Here is a 22,257-nt window from a genome sequence, read left to right on the forward strand (position 1 = left end):
TGTGTGTATAAGTATCTACGTATGTGTATATATGTACGCTAATAGTATATCTATGTTTATCGGTGTTCATATGTGTGTATGGGTATGTCTATAGGAATGTGTATACACATAGATATGGACATATGCATATGTTCATAGACAGAACAATCTCCGTGAACACTTATTAACCTTTTGCATAGGTAAAATAGTTTAACTTATAGTATAATTATTAGAATGACCTTTATTTTAGCTTGTTAAATTACTATATTTTAACATCCATAGAAGATGAGAGATACATGAGCTTGAAACATGAGTTCTTTTCACGGAGAAGAAAAACAGCTAGTACAGTCTTAACACATCTTCAATTTCTCTCAATATCAGTAAGCTTTTGTGTAAAGTTTAAATCATCCACTCAATATTTTACTTTATTTATTGGAATCATATTTGTGTAAGAAAACGATTTAAATAAGTGACATATCTGGCAAAATGGTTTTAAATAGGGCTGTAAATAGATTTTTAAAAAATTAAATAATTGCACATTTTGAAATTCATCAATCTCGATAAATGGCGATGTTGTAGTTGTTTTTACAATGTTGTTTTTAATGAATGTTTGTTTTTCTTCTAGAGACTAAATCTTAAAAGTAATGAGTAATCACTTTAGAAAACATGTATTTTAGACACTGTTGTTTTATTGTTAATGTTATTTAAAAACAAAACTACACACATTTGATCATCTTGGAGGTACAATTCCAACAGGTGGAACATGTTGAACTAGTGACTCTTCCTGCTGTCCTCGTGCTCTCTCCATCATTTAACAGCTGCGTTTGAAGTGCCAACAATCTTACAATCCCACATTTAGCTAGGAGGCTATGGAATCCCACAGCGGTTTACTTTTGGCCAGAGATCCCCTAGAGCAGTCTGTCTTAAGCTCCACAGACACCAATACAAATCTGGTGAAAGAAGGTACACGTTTTTGAAAACTTGCAATAGAGCCGTAATTACGAAAAGCAGAGACGTATACATGATGTCAAAGTAGAGGCTTGGGTCTCAACATAATTAATTAATTATTTTTTGGATTACAACAACTTGTTTCAATTCATTTTATTTTGTACAGCTCAAAATCGCAAATTACAAATTTGCCTCAAAGGTCTTTACAGTCTGTACACGTGCGACATCCTCTGTCCCGACACAAAGATTTGATATTCTGAGCGGTCATCTTATCTCAGCTGACATGTCATACATAACTTGTACAATTGTACAAACCATACAGACGTAGTCTTGCTGTGTTGTCTAAACCCCCTTCTGATCATGACTTGACAGTTTTTCCAACATTTAGTAAGCTGTAAAGATGTCATGGTACAATTTTCCATTCAAAAAAGTGTCCTCGTACACCAATTTCTTTTACCAGAGTTATGGCGTGGCATTGTATGAAAAACCTTTTTTTTGTACAAGTTGTAAGGTCACGGGCTGTCCTTAAGGTATCATACTTCTTCCCCTTCCTTCTTCTGTGGTGTGTAACGGCGGCTTGCATCCTTTTTGTTACATTACATAATATTACATGTCATTTAGCTGACACTTTTATCCAAAGCGACAATAAGTGCATTCAACCATAGGGATACAAACTCAGAAGAGCAAGAAACAAGAAAGTGCAATTTCATCAAGTAAGTCAATTTACAATTTGCTATAGATAAGTGCTACAATTTGTTAGTCGGAGCAAGGACAGCAAAGAGTCGTGATCTAGTCGAGTGTTTTGCTCACAGTGAGGGAGGAACAAGCAGTTTTGCAGATGCAGATCGGAGAGTGCGGGTTGGGATGTAGGGTTTGACCATGTCCTGGATGTAAGCTGGACCCGATCCATTCACAGCATAGTAGTGAGCACCAATGTATTGAACTGGATGCGGGCAGCCACTGGTAGCCAGTGAAGACAGCAGAGGAGTGGAGTAGTGTGGTTGTTGCATTACCGCCATCTTCTGGTTTCCAACTATTATACTTTCCCCATTCAATTCAATTCATTTTATTTTGTATGGCTCTACTTTTCATTCTGTACACAGCCGTGTTGTTCGCAAAAAGGGTGTAGAGCACCTTCTTCCCAGCTTACTAGACCCCCACTCTAGTACACGGTTTAGCCCTCTTCCTTTCATCCCTTGTGTTTCCATTTCTTCCAGCATGGCTTTCCTTTCTGAGTTGTATCTAGTACAGGCAGTGATAACATGTTGTACAGTTTTTGATGTCTGGCAGTGTTCACAGAGGCCGGTTGGATGCTTCCTGGTCAAGTGTGTCAAATGTGCTGCGTAGATTGCTATGATTTATTCTTAATCTTGACATTGTAATTTCTTTTCACCGGTTTCCTCCCCTGAATTTTACATTGCTTAGTTTACTCTGAATCAAATGCAAGTGCCCCCCCTCGTCTCTTGGTCCCATTGTTGTTCCCATATCTATTTGTACTCTGTTTTCCTTTGGTGCTTGTTTGACCTTTCCATTTCCTCGGATACATGGGCCGGTATCCATAAAAAAATAATTTCATGGCCTCGTCATACTGCTCTTGAGACATGTCCATCATTTTAAGCAGCAGATCTTGTCGAGTATTGGACATACGCCCTTATGAAATAAGTCTCTGGAAATGAAAAACGGCATTATGAAATAAAAGTCTCTGGAAATGTAAAACGGCATTATGAAATAAAAGACTCTGGATGACGAGTAAACCGCAGCGCTGCTGCAGGCTCGTTACGTTACTCACGTCAAAACGGGACAACGTGGTGCTCCCGTGCCATGTTACGTCGACTTTCCATATTTTGCCATTGACACACTTTCAGGGCTCTCACATGTCACCAATGAGCGTGACAGTCACTCATTTCGGTCTTTAGTAACGCACTCTCGCCACACATCCAATTTCTTACGCTAAAAAGAAAATCTGACTTTGGTTCCTCTTCAACCTCCCCGTCGGCCGTAGCGTCCACCCCTCTGCTTGCACACCTTGGACGACTAGTCGAACAGACGTCTCTGCCTGCGGCATGTGACTCACAACACCTGCCGGCTCTGCTGGCTGCTCTTTCCTCTACGTCGGCTCGGCGCTTTTATTTATTTTACATAACTATTTATTTATTTTACTTAACTCATTGAGTGAACTAATAATCGCGTGACACAACGAATCGATAATGAACTTAGTTGCCAAAGCTTTTTTTTCTTGAATTTTATCGATTTCATCGATTCATTGTTGCAACCCTACTTAATACATATTGTTCAGATTAATAGTACATTGCTTTTCCTATTTAAACAACACAGTTGTGTGCAACCGGTTAACATAACTTAGTTAAGTAAATCCAACAATTATTTTCTCAGAGTGCATCTACCCCTTCCTTCCCCCTTTCCTGTCAAGTAACGTCTCTCTTCAACGACAGCAATCAGCCAGAATTTAGCCAACAAGTGATATATGCATTGATATATTGCTCTAGTGTTTAGAAACAATAATATCATTCCCTTTTTATTTATAAATTCCACATTTATGAACTTAAAAAAGTAGAAATAAAATGGTATAAAATGATCTGTTTCAAGTAACAATCCTGCACAAGTACTAGCAGGCTAGCAAAAGTAGAAGGATTAAATGTGCAGAATAAAATATATGTATTATATTAATTGCTTATCATTATTGATTGGTGTTGATAATGTTGCAGCCGGTGAAGGTAAAGCTAGAAGTTTAATCTATAATAGTAATAATCATAATTGAATATCCCTGTGTTCATTAAAGCGGTAGCAAGTACTGTAGATTGAAATTGTAAATTGAGCACGCCATTTTTCTTGCATTATGTTATTTCTCTTGTTGTCCATTGTCCCACTGTTATTTACCAACCGCCATGTCAAATTCTTTGTATGTCTAACATATTTTGGCAATAAATGTTGCTGATTCCTTATTCCTGAAGTAGCATGAAGTAGAAATAGTCAAGAACAAGGCCTCAAAATTGGAGTACATGAAAATGCAGTAAATGCAAAGTAAATATACCTAAATAGATCCACAAACTAGATGGATGGAAACTGTTCAGTCTGTACTGAAAAAAGTTTTTAGTAGCTTCACTTGTTTTTAGAGTTTATTATTGAGAGTTTAAGTTAAGTCAAGAGTGTGTTTCTCCAGCAGATGGTGGTGTTGACCTATGACATTCACTGAAGCTATGTGAATATCATTACATTACATGTCTTTTAGCTGACGCTTTTATCCAAAGCAACTTAGATAAAAAAGATAGCATTTTTATCTTATTATTTTATCATGTTTTTTTTAACATTTTGCCCAGGGAGCAATTTGGGGTTGGGTGTCTTGCTTAGGGACACTTTATTATGGGACCCGGCGCACCCTCTCTACTCCATGCGCCACCAAGCGTATGTGTGTGTTTATACAGTGCAGGTGTAAAAGCATTCAAACCTAGATTGAGTTCGAAAATCAAACTCCACTTGCTCAGGGACACTTCGACATGGGCCCTGGAGCAGCCGGGATTCGAACCGCCAACCCTGCAGTTCCCGGCGCACCCTCTCTACATGCACCACTATTGTCCCAAAATGGGCAGTGAGCCGTTTAAAATCTTTCATCATGATAATTTACATTCATATTTAACAATTGTTTTGTTTTTAATTTATTGATTAGTGAAGTAAACCCATTATATTGAGGATGAGTTTGATCTCAGGAAAAAGCTGGTGTGACTGGCAGCTGATCTCCGACATCAACCATTACTGGACCATTAGTCAATTTTTAAACAACTCCCCACCACCTTGTCTGAGAGAAATGAGCATCCAGACCTAGACGGACCCTTGACCTCACAGCAAGCTGGCGCCTTTCATTCTCCTCAGGAGGCAAACGTTTACGTGAGGCGGAGAACCAAACCATTATGGAGCCAACATTGTTCTCAAGGCAGCCCGCTGCTGTCAATCAAAGCCATTGCTCCTCCTCCTCCTTGCCCCTCTGCCATAGGCCACCACCATGTAACCTCACACAGGCCAAGCATGACTTCGAAAGGTCGTTGCTCTTGGCCATTTCACACTGTGCTTTTTCAGCCAACATAGTGCTGAATGCATTTTACTCTGAACTAGCTGTGGCTTACTGGCTCCAGCTATTTGGATATGATATACATACCATACATACCAGAGAGTTTTTTGTCTGGCTCATACTTTGGTTAGTACACTCAATTTCAGTGTAAATTAACGGTAAATTACTGGCAAAAGTGATTTACAGTATATTGCGCTTAAAATACGTAAACGTACACTCTAACGTTGCCGTAAATTAACGGTAAATAACTGGCATTAAAGACCTTAGTAACTTACTGTTTTTTGGTTATTTTTAAAATATGTTAGCGTAAGATAACTGCTTTTCTGTGGTAATTTACCGGTATATGCCAGAAATTACAGTTTATTTACAAAAGTGTAATAGAGCGCAAATACTTTTACATTTAATTCCCCAGAAAATAGAAGAAAGATAAGAAAACAGATTTAATATAATACTGTTGCTAACCCTAACCCTGTAAACAGTAAAGCACTAAATTAGCACCCACTCCACAAACTCACACAAAACTAATATAGTAAAGAATGACAATACGTTGAAACACACTGGAATTGACTACAGCCACTGGCTGGCATCCTTGATCCTGTACTGACTTGAAAACAAACAAAATAAAACATTTAGAAACGCTGTCACTGGTAAATATTTAAATATGAAGCAGACTTCTGGAAGTAGAGAATGGTAAACAATGGTAAACAGTTTGTTTAGCTTGTTTTTATTAACTATTATTATTAACTTTATTAACTATTAATTAACGTATTAACGTAACTATCCGTGATAGCTAACCCTATGTAACTGGCAGTGAAATGTCCCTCCTGACCTACCCTAGGGGCGGGTGGACCCAACCCCTTCTTGCTTTCTGGTTGTCAATTAGTGTCCTCCACTATTTAAGCCACACCCAGTTGTCTTCTCTCTCTCTTGCATGAAGCATGCGCCAGCCTTCACACTACTCTGTTAATTGTACGTATGGTTTTGTGTTGCTTGGTTTTGTTTTACTTTACATGGTTTTGTGTTGATATTTGATCACCCTTTTTTTAATCAATAAAGCTTGCAGTGAGAAATTATATACATACTTATACATACTCTCACTAACTCCATCACTGTCACACCCTTGAAATTTGAACTGACCCAAGCAGAGTTGTGGCCTGTGGTCACATTTAGCTAATATCACAGAGCTCCGATTACTTAAGATTAGTAACGTTAACCTAACGTAACAAAACAGACAAACAAATCTGCAGTTTCTCTCGTTTGTACAACTATGCCTGAAGACATACTCAATAAAAACTTTTTGTAATGGGATCGCTCCAATCAGCCTTGAGGCATTAAGTGCATACGTAAAAAACTCTTCTTTTTTGGCAATGTTTGTATAAATCATCAATAAGCTTGTTTTACCCCACCAACCACCAAACATTAACTCACTCTCCTTTTTCATACTACGTCTCTTGCTGAGAGTGCATCACATGCAAATCAGCACAGACAACATTGCGTAAAAAATAAACAAAAAAGCAAGAAAGGCATTGTCAACACTTATGCTGGAATTACTTAATATTCGTACACTGTTTGGTGAAAGTTTCTCAAGTTTTGAAACTGGAGGAGTCCTCCCGCAAGAATCCATCTTTTGTCTCTCAAAAAGACACAGAACATACTGAACACAACTGTGGGTTTTCCATGGGATTGTGGCTCCTTTTATTCCAGCAGACATCCATGCTTGGGTGTGTTTGCATAGCAGAGAAGGTCTTTTATTGGTGTAAAAAGTTGTTGGACTTGAATGGAGGAGACTCTGTAATATCAAGTCAAACAGGTAGATAGATTTATGTCATTTGGCTGTGCTTTGAAGGACTTCTTCCTTCAAAAGTGCATTCAATGTATGGTCATCTGGACACACACACACACTTTTGTAGGGACTGCTTGCATTTGCATGTGTGTAATCCTAATCGTCCCACTTGGTTTTGTCTGTCGTGTTTGCTTTTCACTGACATACGGTGCCGCGGCCGTTTATTGGCACTTTAACTAGACACACAGGCCGTCAGGAATGTGTGTGGGAAAGCACAGCCCTGAGCTAACAGACTCTTCTTCAAGCGTCATCTCTGTTTACCTGCCATTGTCCACAGCTTCTGTGTGGAGATGCGAGAAAGGAATGCGTGGTGACAATAACAATAAGTGCCAATAAGTGTTTGGGCTGCGACGGCGCCAAATTGTTCCTTTTTCCATCGGAATTGGCTGCAGCCGGCGGCACTGACTCTGCTGTGGCGTTCTTTTGTAAAAACCTTTTCTAGATAGCAGAATTCGGTTTATCCAGCGAATATTTGGCCGATTTTTCACTGTCTCTCTCAAAGTTTTAAGAATATATTTAAAAACTGTCTTCTTTTACTCGCAAAACTCAAGTTTTAAAGTAACAGCAAAGGTAAGACAGGCATAACTGTAACATAACTGGTGTGAAATGCCTTACCGGTACACTGGGTGGAAAGGGTTTGCTTTTTGAAGAGGTAAGACACGAGACAGAGAGGGATGGGTAGTGTGAGGCGGCTTTTACTTGATCCAAACCATGAGGTCCTCATTTGTTCTGCAGCAAAGCAAACATTACAAGATGGTCACATCATTGCTGGTTTATTCTGTAGTTCCTCTCTGTTTCTTTGATGTGCCATCTTTTTATTATTTCAACAGTTGTAACCACACAACAGGAACGCCTTACTTCATTAGGAAGCTGGCATCTAATCCATGTTTTTTTTTTATTTGATGGAACTTTGGTTGACTCCTCACCCACCTGCATGTGTACGTTGTTAATTATTACATTCCATTTTTCATAAGTCTTCAGGCCCTCATAGAGAGAGGGAGAGAAGAACCCTGGTTTGACATGCGGCTCAGTGAGACCTCAGATATTCCCCGGCCCTTCCATCTCCTCTTTTCTCTCGCCTCACCAACACATCCCTCCTCCTTTAGGCGCTCACACAGTCAAAGCTTAGTTTCGGCTAACAGTGCGGCACATTCAGTGTGCCCCACTCCATCTTTATTGCTCTGGGGCTGTGACCCTTCTTATAATGCTGTACTCTGCCTTTTCCTTAGGCGCGAGGAGGGTCGTGACTGTCCTTTATTCACGCTCTTTGGAGACATGCATGCGCATGTGAGAAAACACAGAGGATTTGTCTCATTCATACATGCCAATCACGATCCCTGTGTCCCAGCTAAATAAATGGTGTGTGCTTTCCATGTGTAAGCTATTGTTGCACAGGTGTTTCGGTGTGGGGGCTCTTGTTGGGAAGGGGGAGATGGAAGGAAAGGAAGTTGAGGTGGTGTTCAACTGGGGTTGTTGTGAAAATGAGTGGGGACATCTCATGTACATCGGCGAAGTAAGCACAGTGAAAAAAAAGATAATACTATAAAAGGAAAGAAGAAGCAGACAGAATGTGGAAATGTGATGAGGACCCGCTGGGTTACAACGTGCGACGCGGAGATCGGCCGATCACCAGCAACGTCAAGATCGAACTTCCCCCCCCTTTTGCTGGTGAGGAAAAACAGTTTTCGCTGCTGGGCCAGACAGTATGAGGTGGCTTGCAGGTGACTATGATTAGAAGCATGAAAAGAAGCAAAAAAGGATGATGATGATGGCTGCCACGGTGCTTTGGTGCGCTTCGTTTTTTGTTGTTAATTATGTTTCCTGCTGCGATTCCCGGAGCTCTTTCACCAGAGATGAGCTCTTGAACATCCGTGGAACAACTCTAGCGGAGTTACTTTTAACTTTCCTGCTATCTTCTGTGGAATTACTGGACATTATAATCAAAGGTGCGCTCACCTTTTGTCACGCGGTGAGACGCCGTAGGAGAGGAAAACCGGCCGGCTCGCTGGTGAGACTCCACAAGCGTGGTTCTCGCAGTCCGCTGCCAGGCATCTTTCTCTCCAACGTGCGCTCACTGTGCAACAAACTGGACACAATTCAGCTGCTGGTGAGGAGAGACAGAGAATTTTATACATCCTCCGTTTTGTGCTTCACGGAGACGTGGCTCTGCGGATCGATACCGGACTCCGCGCTCCAGCTGGCGGGCTTCCAGCTGCTCCGAGCAGACCGCGACACGGAGCTCTCCGGCAAGACAAAGGGTAGAGGAATCTGCTTTTACTTCTACAACAGCTGGTGCAACGATGTAACGGTGATCCTAAAACACTGTTCTCCTGATCTGGAAACTTTCTTCATCAACTGCAAACCATTTTATTCCTCCCGTGAGTTCGCTTCATTAATCCTGGTCGGTGTTTACATGCCGCCGGCGGGCAACGTACATGAGGCACAGTGGACACTCGCCGACCAGATACGCGTGTGAGGCGGACCAACCCGGACTCTTTAGTTATTGTCCTCGGGGACTTTAACAAAGGAAATCTCACACACAAACTTCCTAAGTACAGACAGTTTATTAAATGCCCCACCAGAGAGGAGAACACTCTGGATCACTGTTACACCACAGTAAGCAGGGCTTATCACGCCGTCCCTCGTGCTGCACTGGGACACTCTGACCACGTCATGGTCCATCTGATTCCTGCATACAGGCAGAAACTAAAGCTCTGCAAACCTGTGGTGAAGGAAATCAAGAACTGGACCAATGAGGCGCTGGAGGATCTTCGGGCGTGCTTTGACTGTACAGACTGGGATGGTTTCAGGACTGCTACTAACAGTCTGGATGAGTTCACAGAGGCTGTAACTTCCTACATCGGCTTCTGTGAGGACAGCTGTGTACCATCATGCACCCGGGTGAGTTACAACAACGACAAACCCTGGTTCCCAGCGGAACTCCGAACACTACGCCTGCAGAGGGATCAGGCATTTAGGAGTGGGGACAAAGACTTGTACACAGAGTCAAAAAGTTTAGCAAGGCGGTGAGAGATGCTAAACGTCTGTACTCTGAGAAACTCCAACAACAGTTCTCAGCAAGTGACTCTGCTTCAGTTTGGAGAGGCCTCAAACACCTCACTAACTACAAGCCAAAAACCCCCCACTCCATAAATGACCTCCGCCTGGCAGACGAGCTGAATGAGTTCTACTGCAGATTCGAAAGACAATGTCCTGATCCCATCCCCCACAACTCCACCAACCTGCCCCAGTCCCCCTCCCCTCCTTCTCCGAGCCCATCAGGGGCTCACGCCTCTTCATCTATATCACCTTCCCCTCCCCCACCAGCAACAACCCTCTCTATTCTGGAGAGAGACGTTAACCGGCTCTTTAAAAGACAAAATCCCCGTAAGGCAGCTGGCCCGTACTCCGTTTCCCCTCACACCCTGAAGCATTGTGCTGACCAGCTGTCTCCGGTGTTCACTGACATCTTCAACACCTCCCTGGAGACATGCCACGTACCAGCCTGCTTCAAGGCCTCCACCATCATCTCTGTTCCCAAGAAGCCCAGGATCACAGGACTCAATGACTACAGGCCCGTCGCCCTGACCTCTGTAGTCATGAAGTCTTTTCAACGGCTAGTCCTGACCCACCTGAAGTCCCCCTCCTGGACCCCCTGCAGTTCGCCTACAGAGCCAAAAGGTCTGTGAACAATGCTGTCAACATGGCACTACATCCTCCAGCATCTGGACTCCCCACGAACCTACGCCAGGATCCTGTTTGTGGACTTCAGCTCTGCCTTCAACACCATCATCCTGTCTCTGCTGCAGGACAAACTCTCCCAGCTGCACGTGCCCGACTCCACCTGCAAGTGGATCACAGACTTCCTGTCTGACAGGAAACAGCACGTGAAGCTAGGGAAACATGTCTCAGCCTCTTGGACCATCAGCACCGGTTCCCCCCAAGGCTGCGTTCTTTCCCCTCTGCTCTTCTCCCTGTACACCAACAGCTGCACCTCCAGCTACCAGTCCGTCAAGCTCCTGAAGTTTGTGGATGACACCACCCTCATTGGACTGATCTCTGGTGGGGATGATTCCGCCTACAGGTGGGAGTCTGACCATCTGGTGTCGTGGTGCAGTCAGAACAACCTGGAGCTCAACGCTTTGAAGACAGTGGAGATGGTTGTGGATTTCAGGAGGAACAGAGCCCCACCCTCCCCCATCACCCTGTGTGACTCCCCTGTCACTAATGTGGATTCCTTCCGTTTCCTGGGCTCCATCATCACCCAGGACCTCAAGTGGGAGCTGAACATCAGCTCCATCACCAAGAAGGCTCAGCAGAGGTTGTTCTTCCTGAGGCAGCTGAAGAAATTCAACCTGCCAAAGACGATGATGGTCCACTTTTACACGGCCATCATCGAGTCCCTCCTCTGCTCCTCCATCACCGTCTGGTACGCTGCAGCCACAGCCAAGGACAAGGGAAGGCTGCAGCGTGTCATCCGCTCTGCAGAGAGGGTGATCGGCTGCAATCTGCCGTCCCTGCAGGACTTGTTCGCTTCCAGGTCTCTGAAGCGAGCTAAAAAGATCGTAGCCGACCCCTCTCACCCCGGACAAAAACTGTGTGTGCCCCTTCCATCTGGCAGGAGGCTGAGGTCCATCAAGACTAAGAGCTCCCGCCACATGAACAGTTTCTTCCCGTTGGCAGTCGGGCTCATCAACAGAGCCCGGTCCCCCACTGTCTGACTATGACATTACACTGGTCACTCTGCTTCATACTGCACATGTCACTTTAACTGTAATTTTTCACTTGTTACTTTACTGTTGTCACTCGTCACTTTGTCGTCACTCGTCACTTTGTCACTTGTTCGGTAGTGCACTTTATTTTTTTATATTTTGTAACTTTTTTAATATTTTTAATTTTTAACTTTATTCTCTTATTTTATACTAACCCATAGCCGTATTCTACAACCCATTGCATTAGCATTTCATTTTATTTTATTTTATTACAGCACTGCTGTCTTGTTGTCTATTGTCTGTTTTGTGTCTACTGCCACGCACCAACCGCCAAGACAAATTCCTTGTATGTTTGACAATTTTGATTTTGGCAATGAATGTTTCCTGATTCCTGATTCCTGAACTGGCTAGGATCCTGCCGACGCGGCTGACCAAGGCTGCTTTTCTCCTTTGGGACAGCCTTCCGCAGATTTCTGGCTGGACTCGATTCAGTTCTGAGAGCTAAATGTCACTAGGATCACGGGTCACTCAGGAGGTGGCTGAGGCCCTGGTCATCGCTGGCCGATGTGAAATGGCCAGAGAAACTCTTAAGATGTCAACACCCAAGTAAGCCAGCCTCTTTCAGGAAACGTTACCACAATGGTACAGTCCGTATCTGATGGAGGTGGCTTGTACAGGACAATAAACCGAATTACCGAAGAAATGAGCGAAATGAGGATGGAAATGAGGAAGGTGGCAGAGGAAAACGATCGACTGAGATCCAGGAAGGACGAGTGGAAGACCAATCCCTCAATGCGTGGAGGTCAGTGTGAATGTATGTAGGAGCAGGGCTGCCAGGCCCTTCGCCTGCGGGATGAACAGAGAGGACGTTCTCCTGACCATACTTGGTCGGAACGTGGAGCAGAAAGAGGTCCCAGGGAAAGACAGGATTACAGGGCGCCTCACGATAATAGAGTCAGACGCGAAGAGTGCCCCCACTGCAGAACCTTGGTTCGCACAACAGTAGGAACATACACTCTGTTGGAGGGTCCATCCCCGGGATCTGGCTCTCTCTTCTGGGCTTGGCGCACCAATGTCTCAACTCACAATCTCACAAAGCTCACAATCCCCCACATCATAATTCCTTTCAGCAGCTGAGAGGCGAGCGGAGAAGAAGGCACAAGGATGTAGCTTCCCATCTGCCGGCTGCTGGGAAAGCACTGCCCCTACTGCCGCCTCAGATGCATCTACCTCGACCACAAAGGAGAGAGAGGGATCAGGTAAGGTCACTTAAAGGGGCCAGGCTTCTTCTTTGTGAGATCGGTCATAGGTCCGGCCACAGCATTGAAGTTTCTGATAAACTTCCTGTAAAAATTCGCGAAACCAATGAACCGTTGTACCTCTTTGACAGAGGATGGTTGGGGCCAATCCCGAACAACTTGAGTCTTCTTGGGATCTGTGAGAAGACCGCCCTTGGACAGGATGAAGCCCAAAAAGGACACCTCAGAGACGTGGAACTCACATTTTTCAGGTTTTACAAAGTCAATAAAAGTCAATAAAAAAAATGAATTAAAATTAAAGTGGGGTGCAATCATAGCCTAGCAATATATGCCATACCTTTTTGAATTATGTTTTTATATTTAGCTGCTTCCGGGTCCTTTTTTCCCTTGTTGGATTGCACCTAAATGAATATCAGATTTCATTCCTACTTATATTCATAACTAAAGGCTGCTACGATCTTACGGTTAAATGTTATGTCAATGGAACAGTACATTCAAACTTACGCGTTGACTCGGGCAGCGATTTTTCCCCATGCAGTCTCTCTCTCCTTCGCTGCTGCAGCTGTATTGCATTTGCAGTGAAATATATCTGCATAATCACCGTAGGCCTGCAGAAGGACCTCTAACTCGATCGCAGTGAAATAGCTTGCTCTTTTATTTACTGTTGTTATGGTGACTCTTGCTATCGGGGCTCCATTGATGATGGCTTTTTAAAATCGTCATGCACGCGCTTAACTCAAGGTGAACATACTCCGAGTTGATTGAACTAACGCAGATCAGCTGTTCTGGAATCAGAATCAGGAATCAGGAAACATTTATTGCCAAAATATGTCAAACATACAAGGAATTTGTCTTGGCGGTTGGTGCGTGGCAGTAGACACAAAACAGACAATAGACAACAAGACAGCAGTGCAAGTAATAAAATAAAAAAATAAAATGCAATGCTAATGCGATGGTAAGTATAAAATAAGAGAATAAAGTTAAAATTTTAAAATATTAAAAAATTAAATATTTATTTTAAATTAAATAAAAAAATAAAAAAATAAACTGCACTATCGAACAAGTGACAAAGTGACGACAAAATGACAAATTTAAAATTACAGTATGTGCAGTATGAGGGAGAGTGACCGGTGGAATGTTATAGTCAGTCAGTGGGGGACCGGGCACTGTTGATGAGCCCGACTGCCGACAGGAGGAAACTGTTCGTGTGGCGGGAGGTCTTAGTCTTGATGGACCTCAGCCTCCTGCCAGATGGAAGGCGCACAAACAGTTTTTGTACGGGGTGAGAGGGGTCGGCTACGATCTTTTTAGCTCGCTTCAGGGTACTAGAAGCGAACAAGTCCTGCAGGGACGGCAGATTGCAGCCGATCACCCTCTCTGCAGAGCAGATGACACGCTGCAGCCTGCCCTTGTCCTTGGCTGTGGCTGCAGCGTACCAGACGGTGATGGAGGAGCAGAGGATGGACCTGATGATGGCCGTGTAAAAGTGGACCATCATCGTCTTTGGCAGGTTGAATTTCTTCAGCTGCCTCAGGAAGAACAACCTCTGCTGAGCCTTCTTGGTGAAGGAGCTGATGTTCAGCTCCCACTTAAGGTCCTGGGTGATGATTGAGCCCAGGAAATGGAAGGAATCCATAATAGTGACGGGGGAGTCACACAGGGTGATGGGGGAGGGTGGGGCTCTGTTCCTCCTGGGAGAGTTTGTCCTGCAGCAGAGACGGGATGATGGTGTTGAAGGCAGAGCTGAAGTCCACAAACGGGATCCTGGCGTAGGTTCCTGGGGAGTCCAGATGCTGGAGGATATAGTGGAGGGCCATGTTGACAGCATTGTCCACAGACCTGTTGGCTCTGTAGGCGAACTGCAGGGGGTCCAAGAGGGGGTCGGTGAGGGACTTCAGGTGGGTCAGGACTAGCCGTTCAAAAGACTTCATGACTACAGAGGTCAGGGCGACGGGCCTGTAGTCATTGAGCCCTGTGATCCTTGGCTTCTTGGGAACAGGGATGATGGTGGAGGCCTTGAAGCAGGCTGGTACGTGGCATGTCTCCAGGGAGGTGTTGAAGATGTCAGTGAACACCGGAGACAGCTGGTCAGCACAATGCTTCAGGGTGTGAGGGGAAACGGAGTACGGGCCAGCTGCCTTACGGGGATTTTGTCTTTTAAAGAGCCGGTTAACGTCTCTCTCCAGAATAGAGAGGGTTGTTGCTGGTGGGGGAGGGGAAGGTGATATAGATGAAGAGGCGTGAGCCCCTGATGGGCTCGGAGAAGGAGGGGAGGGGGACTGGAGCAGGTTGGTGGAGTTGTGGGGGATGGGATCAGGACCTTGTCTTTCGAATCTGCAGTAGAACTCATTCAGCTCGTCTGCCAGGTGGAGGTCATTCATGGAGTGGGGGGGTTTCGGCTTGTAGTTAGTGAGGTGTTTGAGGGCTCTCCAAACCAAGGCAGAGTCACTTGCTGAGAACTGTTGTTGGAGTTTCTCAGAGTACAGTCATTTAGCATCTCTCACCGCCTTGCTAAACTTGTATTTTGACTCTGTGTACAAGTCTTTGTCCACACTCCTAAATGCCTGGTCCTTCTGCAGGCGTAGTGTTCTGAGTTCTGCTGTGAACCAAGGTTTGTCGTTGTTGTAACTCACTATGCAGGAATCAGATGGACCATGACGTGGTCAGAGTGTCCCAGTGCAGCACGAGTGAAGGCGTGATAAGCCCTGCTTGCTGTGGTGTAACAGTGATCGAGCGTGTGGAATGGTTATGACGGTTCCCTCCTTCTAACAGATGAGAGGCTCGTTGTTTTCTTCACATCGACTCGTTTTGTGCTGACGGCATGCAGCGCTGTAGTTCTGTTTGGTTACCACTACTACTCGTTCGACTACTCCACCCCCACCCCACCCCGTTGGCTGGTCTTCAGAGGAGGAGGTAGAATGCCATGACTTGGTCATATGCACTGCAGTGCATTGCGGACATCATGGGAGAAAGATATTTGCTCGAGCAAATTACAAGAAAGTGTTCAAAATATTAAAACATTCTGATTAGTTTTATCAAATAAATAAATGGTAATGTTATGATAAAATGTGAGACAAGTATCACACAGTATAACATGAAAAGTGACAACAAATTTTTGCGAACGATAGGATGTCAAATTGCTGCACTCATTACCCTCCACCTGACTGCCTCTTCAGTGTATGATCCAACAAACTAAGTTCCCTCACTTGAAAGAGCTTTACCAATAAATATAATGCAGGCAACTTTATTTTTTCTAATTTGCCGAATAAAATTAGTGTGAAACCATTATTTGTTGAAGGAAGAGCGGAGGGTTGGGTTTATTGTATGCCGTTCTGTACCGCCCAACACAATGTAAACCAATATTTGCATTACTTTGATACATTTTTAACAAGTGACGAAGTTGAAGAAGACATGGTTTTGTTGACTAAGTTTCAACATATGTGTTGAGTAACTCTCAAAGAGCCGTTTCACAACATTCACTGTTTGTTGCACTTACATGTACACAACATTTCGGTTGCTTTGCCTTGTACAACGTGTCCGCCCTTTTTTCTGTCAGTTTGGCATATTTTATCCGGGAGACAAACTAAAATTAAGAAATTTAATTCAACAAAAATAACTTTGAAACTAAAAACTTTTAAATGGCATTACTTTAAATTATTCAGTCCCTCCAACATATTTTTAAAAAGAAATGATACAAATTATTTGGTTTCTTGCTTCAATAGTTTCTGCAGTTTGGTAATTAGATTTTACTTAAGATTTACATTTAATAAATCGTATTGCAACATTTCTAGCCTGTCCCCCTACCCACCTTCAATTTGAAGGTCGTGAGGATTTTTGACCCATGCCCTCCCTTCCTTCCCTCCCTCCTCCCATACCTAGTCTGCTGTGGGCCTCCATGCCGCCGAGCACGTCTGTCCAATACCTCAAAAGTGGGATCCCAGTTTCAATATGGGCTTGAGAGATGGACTGACAGTCTATCTCTCCTTCTTCACCCACATCACACCTCACTATGAAAGTCATGCCCTTGACTGATGGAGTCAGCTGGGCTAGTCTCAAAGGTGGAAAAAAACGCTGTCCCAATCATTCCCCATTTTTTGACCCAGTCCTTTAACAAGGCTTTTCTTTAGGTGTCAGAAAGAGATGGGAAAGGGGCCTGTGAGGGGAGGTTAAGGTCCCAAACAAAAGATACTCACACATTTGGACAATTTAAATTCTCCAACAGAAACCTGTGGGGTTAGTTGAGTTTCTTGAAACACGATTAATGCGAACATTTTAAAGAATAAAATACTTCTTGAAACACATACCCATCCCATTTTCTCAGGCCTCCGATTCTGGGGGACTATTGAGCTTACACTGCTCTATTAGCTGTAGGCATTCAGTTATGGTGGAGCAGTGAGATCCTCAAATTCCTACCTGGGATTAAATCCCCCAAAAAACGTCTTTCAGGGTGCTAGCTAATAGACATTTTCACCTCGCAGGTCAAAATTATTTTCATGTAAAGAAAAAGAAGTTGATAATCTCTCAACTTTTTAAAACTTTTATCATCTTTAATTTAAATGTTGTTTTTGCACTATGTTGTCTTATCTGTCTTGTTGTCCATTGTCTTGAAACTAACATATTTTGGTAATAAATGTTCCTGATTCAAGATTCCTGAGCCTGTCTCTATGGAGCGGGTCAGGACACGAGGCAGCGTTGTGGAGCATTTAATGGCAGCCATTAGTTTTACTGGCACTCAAAGAACAGCGTGTTCAAAATGATGTGTGCTAATTCTCCAGACTCAGGGCCAGTTTAATTAAGAATACAGTTCAGGGAGGAAGTCATACTAGGGTGGAAAATGGGATTATATTATTAAAAAAAGAAACAAAAGAAAGAAAAGCACAGTGTAGGGTTCAAGGATTAAAGAAAAAAACATTGGAGACATAACTTTCCCACACAAGTATGCACCCAAAGTACTCACATGCTTTTCTTTTTCTCAGACTGTCGCAGTAGTTATTATTTAACCTTTTTTTTCTCAAACCGCTGTGTTTCCCCACAAAGGCCGTTTTGTCTGCAACGTGTTTGCTTAGTTCATTCAAATAGCCGCTGCACTAAAGTTCTGCCTCTAAATCTAAGTAGTCACTCTGAAAATATTTAATATGCACCATCAGTGCAAAAGCAACAAGCAGTCCCTCAGCCCCCGTCGGCGCCTCCGCTTTTAAAACAACACACAGACGTTGTGGAATGCGACCATATCTCCCCGAAAAATCCCGTCTATTGATTTTTGCTGCAATTCCTCTCGTTTAGAAATGCCCTTTCTCTGCGTGGAATGTGTGACAGCCTTTGCCCGCTTTGCGTCCAACTGATATTAAAGAAGAAAAGAAAACGAAATTCAAACATTGTTTGGCATGAGGGAGAGAAGGAGAAAACGGCCAATGTTGTTCTTGTTTTCTTGGCCAGTATCTCCCTTTTGCCATGTGAGGCTTTATCTTCTTCCTTCATCAGACAAAGTCTGCTTTAGGTTATTACTGCTGACCTCTGGGCGCTTTATCCAGCAGAGAGAAAGCTTTTAACCCCTCTATAATTTCCAGATTGTGTACATTGTGCTCTAACTGTGTACACATGCAAGTTTATACTGGGTTTAAGTCATGGTCATTACTTTCAATGAACCCAACTGGTTTTTGACATTGCAACTTTTCTTCTAGACGCTCCCTGCTTGTTTAAATAACTCTACTGCAGAAGGCTTTACATTACAAGGTGATTAATTCCTGCGTTTCCATAAGAACCAATAAAGCCCCCCGACCACATCAAATAAGGAAAAACATCCGTTTTCAAACCAAAAAACCAACCTTACATTGACAATATCCACAAAACAAATGGCCATCTCCCTCTGAACTCTGAGGAAGCCACGTACAGTGTAACATAATGTGCAAAGTATCGAGCAAAAGGCCTTTGCTCTGTCTCTCAGCGGTACCCTTGTGCTCGGTTCCAAAAAAAGACACACACCCAGTGGCATTGTCATCCCCTTGTCCTGTTCTCGCAGCCCTTTCAGCCCCGCCTGTCCTTTCACCTGAGGAAAGTGCCCATTGTGGGGGTAAATTGTCGTAAAAAAGAGGGGTGTATCTGTCCCCTGTTGGAGGGTGCCAAGTTTCCAACTCAGAAGAGAAGCCATTGCTCAGATCTCAAGCTCTTTGGTTCAGCACTCAATGGATAGCATTTATTTTAGTCACAAACTCTGTGCTTTAGAAATAAATGGAGTTCAATTTCTTAGATAGTGCTATCAAAATGTGCCTCCAAGTAAAGAGAGATAAAAACATTTATATGCATATCTTTTAAAAGTGATTCAAGCTTTTTTGACAAGCTAACTGGATTCATTCTTTCAATGTAAACGCAGAGAATGCCAATAACATTCTTAAACAAAACTTTCAATCAATTCTAAAGAGCCGCAGCTATAATGTATGCAGTGTGTTTGTGAGCACGACAGACAAGGTCCCATCAGGCTCTGACAATGTTGAGGTGGTCGACGGGCCTGCCAGGCCCTCTTTTGCACCATCCAAGGTGGTCCGTTGGCATGTCCACAGACAGTGATTACCCTATTTCATTACTTGGGTTTTGTCCACTTACAGTCTAAGGGATGCCATCTTTTCCCATCTTCTTGCTCTTTATTTTTCTTCATGGTGGTCCTGACTGATAGAGGACCGCTGCAGGAGGGGGATGAGTTCTTCTCTTTGAAGTTGAGCCCCTCTGAAAGGAGGTCCATGTCTGCCTGATTGACAGAGCCCGCTTGCCTGTCAGACATCAAACAGACAAGTCGTACAGTTTTTGTCACCAACGTTTCAAGCCTCCCAATTCTCTTTCACTCTCTCTCCTTCTCTCTTGCTAGACCTTTCAACACACCCCTCCACATCAAACTTTGAACAAAAACTCTTTGGTTTTAATTACAGGCCGAATAAAAGTAGTCAGCTTGCCACAGAGGTGAGTTGTATGGGCTTCACACGTGCTACTGTGGTCAAAGGTTACGTTGGGTTTAAACCCCCGTTTGTGGGAAGGGACAGATCCCAGATGAAGCAAGGCTCCACGTAGGAATTAAAAATGAACTAAAAAGTAGGATGTGGAACAGAAGATTCATGTTGCACACTGAGAGAAGAATTACAGAACCTGTCCCAAGGTGTTTTTTGTAACTTCCTAAACTGTGAGGAAGTGTAAACCCACCAATAAAGGTTTAGGGTGTCCTCAGAGGTCTAACGCTTCAACATTTGAAGTGATGACTCAGAAACAATGAGGTTAGCAGGGGAAGTTGCACTCTACAATCCGTCAAACAACCCTTGTATTGGTGACTTTTTTAAATGGTAAAAGTATTATTGGAGGGAAAATGAAAACACCCTCATCCTCAAACCTTTGAGATATTTTATGAGCAGTTTCGTAAGGGACACCGTGGTTGCACCATACAGCTTTTGTGTCTTTAAGTACAAGTGTGTAAACATAACCAAACTGTCCTTGGGTCTTTGTTTGTTCCACTCGTTAAAACATGAAATTTATTGACTTGGTGTTCCTTTTCATTGAGGCTTTTTAGATCCATTAGTCTCTTTAAGTTGACCCTTAATATGTCTAAGAGTGTTTATCTAACTATGTAGACTAGAGTCGACGGTGGGAAGGGCAGGGGGAGGGGGAAGATGAAACACAGCATGCCAAAGCTAGTCGCTCAGCAGTCTATTAGGGACACGCCATCTCGTCTAAAATGTAAAAATAAGCTTCTTTGCAGTGACACACCCAGGCACCTCTCCTCCTCTCATCATGTTACGTTTCTCTAATTGCTAATTTGCCTAATGGATGTGAACTCAACTGTATGTAGTTATCTAGGGTGGGGGTAAAAGAAAGTAAAGGGGCAGAGGTCAGACTGGAGACCCCCTCTTGGGGGAATTTCTTCCTCGTCTGAGCACTTTACTGGATTATTTAGGCTAACTTTCATCTCTGTTGCAGGGACAAGAGGCTCAGAGAGTGCTCTGACCTAATGACCCCTCTCTCTTTGGAAGAAAAGTTCCAACATGTGAAGTATCTCTCACAACCGCAGTCTCATAAGCATCACTCTGACTAAGCTCACAACCACGTTTGCCCTACAGCCAAAAGACGGGGTGTCATTACCATAGTAAGAACCCACAAGGTCAAGTTTACACAAAGGCCTTTTTCAGTGAGGTTACGAGGAGCTTTAGCTGGGCCGTAGGTCTCTCTGTTGGCCATTGTGGTTGATTGGAACAGAATGTCAGTTTCTTTCAGTTCAGACAATATGCACAGTAGGAGTTGCATGTGTAGCAGGATGACTGCCCTTTGCCCATTTGCGGTCCTGCCCCTTTAATTGTCTGCCACATAAGAAGGGATCGGTAGATCTGCGCTCTCTCTCTCTTTCTGGCGACGGGTGCGTACTTTCTGCTTCCTGGTTGCCTGGCTGCAGGTTTTTGCAGACGCTCCGCACTCTTTGGTGTGGCGCAAAATTGTGTTCCTCCACGCAGGTATGTCATAATTAATTGCACGCCAACGCGTCACTCCCTACACCATTAATAACGTGCATTTGTGTGCAGGCGCTGGCAGGTTGGATGGCGTGTGTCGGCTAGCTTCCCTTTCGGTGCCGGAGTGATGTTACGCTGAGGGCTCGGCACCCGGCTACCCCGAACCGTACTGTATTTGGACTGCGGCTGCTTTTTAAATATAGAGATTAAGAGATAAAACAAACTCTTTTTTATGGGGATAAAATAACCCTCTTTTCGAGGACGTTGCAGTTTTATGGGGATTGATGCCAACACCCTATGCCAACACCTAATATTCCTTATTTTGATTTTGTTTTGTTACCTGAATCAACAGGAGGTGGATGGCAAGGGAGACTTTTCTGGATTATTTTTGTAATTATTGTGATCATTGAATTGATTTGTTTTCTTGAGTTTACACTGTATAATTTGATATTCTTTTTGGATTTGTCTTTTGAACCTGTAAATTCTTGTTTTTGAATATATTTTTGGTCTCATTTAACTGTTCCCCTTTTTGTGATTCCAGGTGCTGAGGGCCTCACTGGTGAACCCTTTTTGGTGATGGTGTCCCCTCGTGTGTAGTGTCTTATTCACTCCCTTTTTGCTTTACCCTTGTCTGTGTTTTGGAGTGTTAAAGAGTGGATTGTGGTGCTCCCATTTTAAGTTTATACCTTCACCTCTCCCCCTCACTCACCTTGAGCACGAAGGCCCCAGCCCTGGAAAACATGGTAGATTGATAGATTTTAATTGTTTTAGTTGCGAATTAAATAAACTTTGTATATTTCTTTTGGAAACACGTCTCCCGCCTGCTCAGTATAACAAACTTGTGTTGTCCTTATTAAATTTAGCAATTTACTTTATTCATATTCATTTGTATCATTTATTCATTTTTGTTCTTTCTTTTTCCCTGGGTTACCTCCCTGGGTGGCATTGATGGTTT

This window comes from Gasterosteus aculeatus, chromosome 21 (genome assembly GCF_964276395.1).
Source record: "Gasterosteus aculeatus chromosome 21, fGasAcu3.hap1.1, whole genome shotgun sequence".
In the NCBI taxonomy this organism is placed as follows: domain Eukaryota; kingdom Metazoa; phylum Chordata; class Actinopteri; order Perciformes; family Gasterosteidae; genus Gasterosteus; species Gasterosteus aculeatus.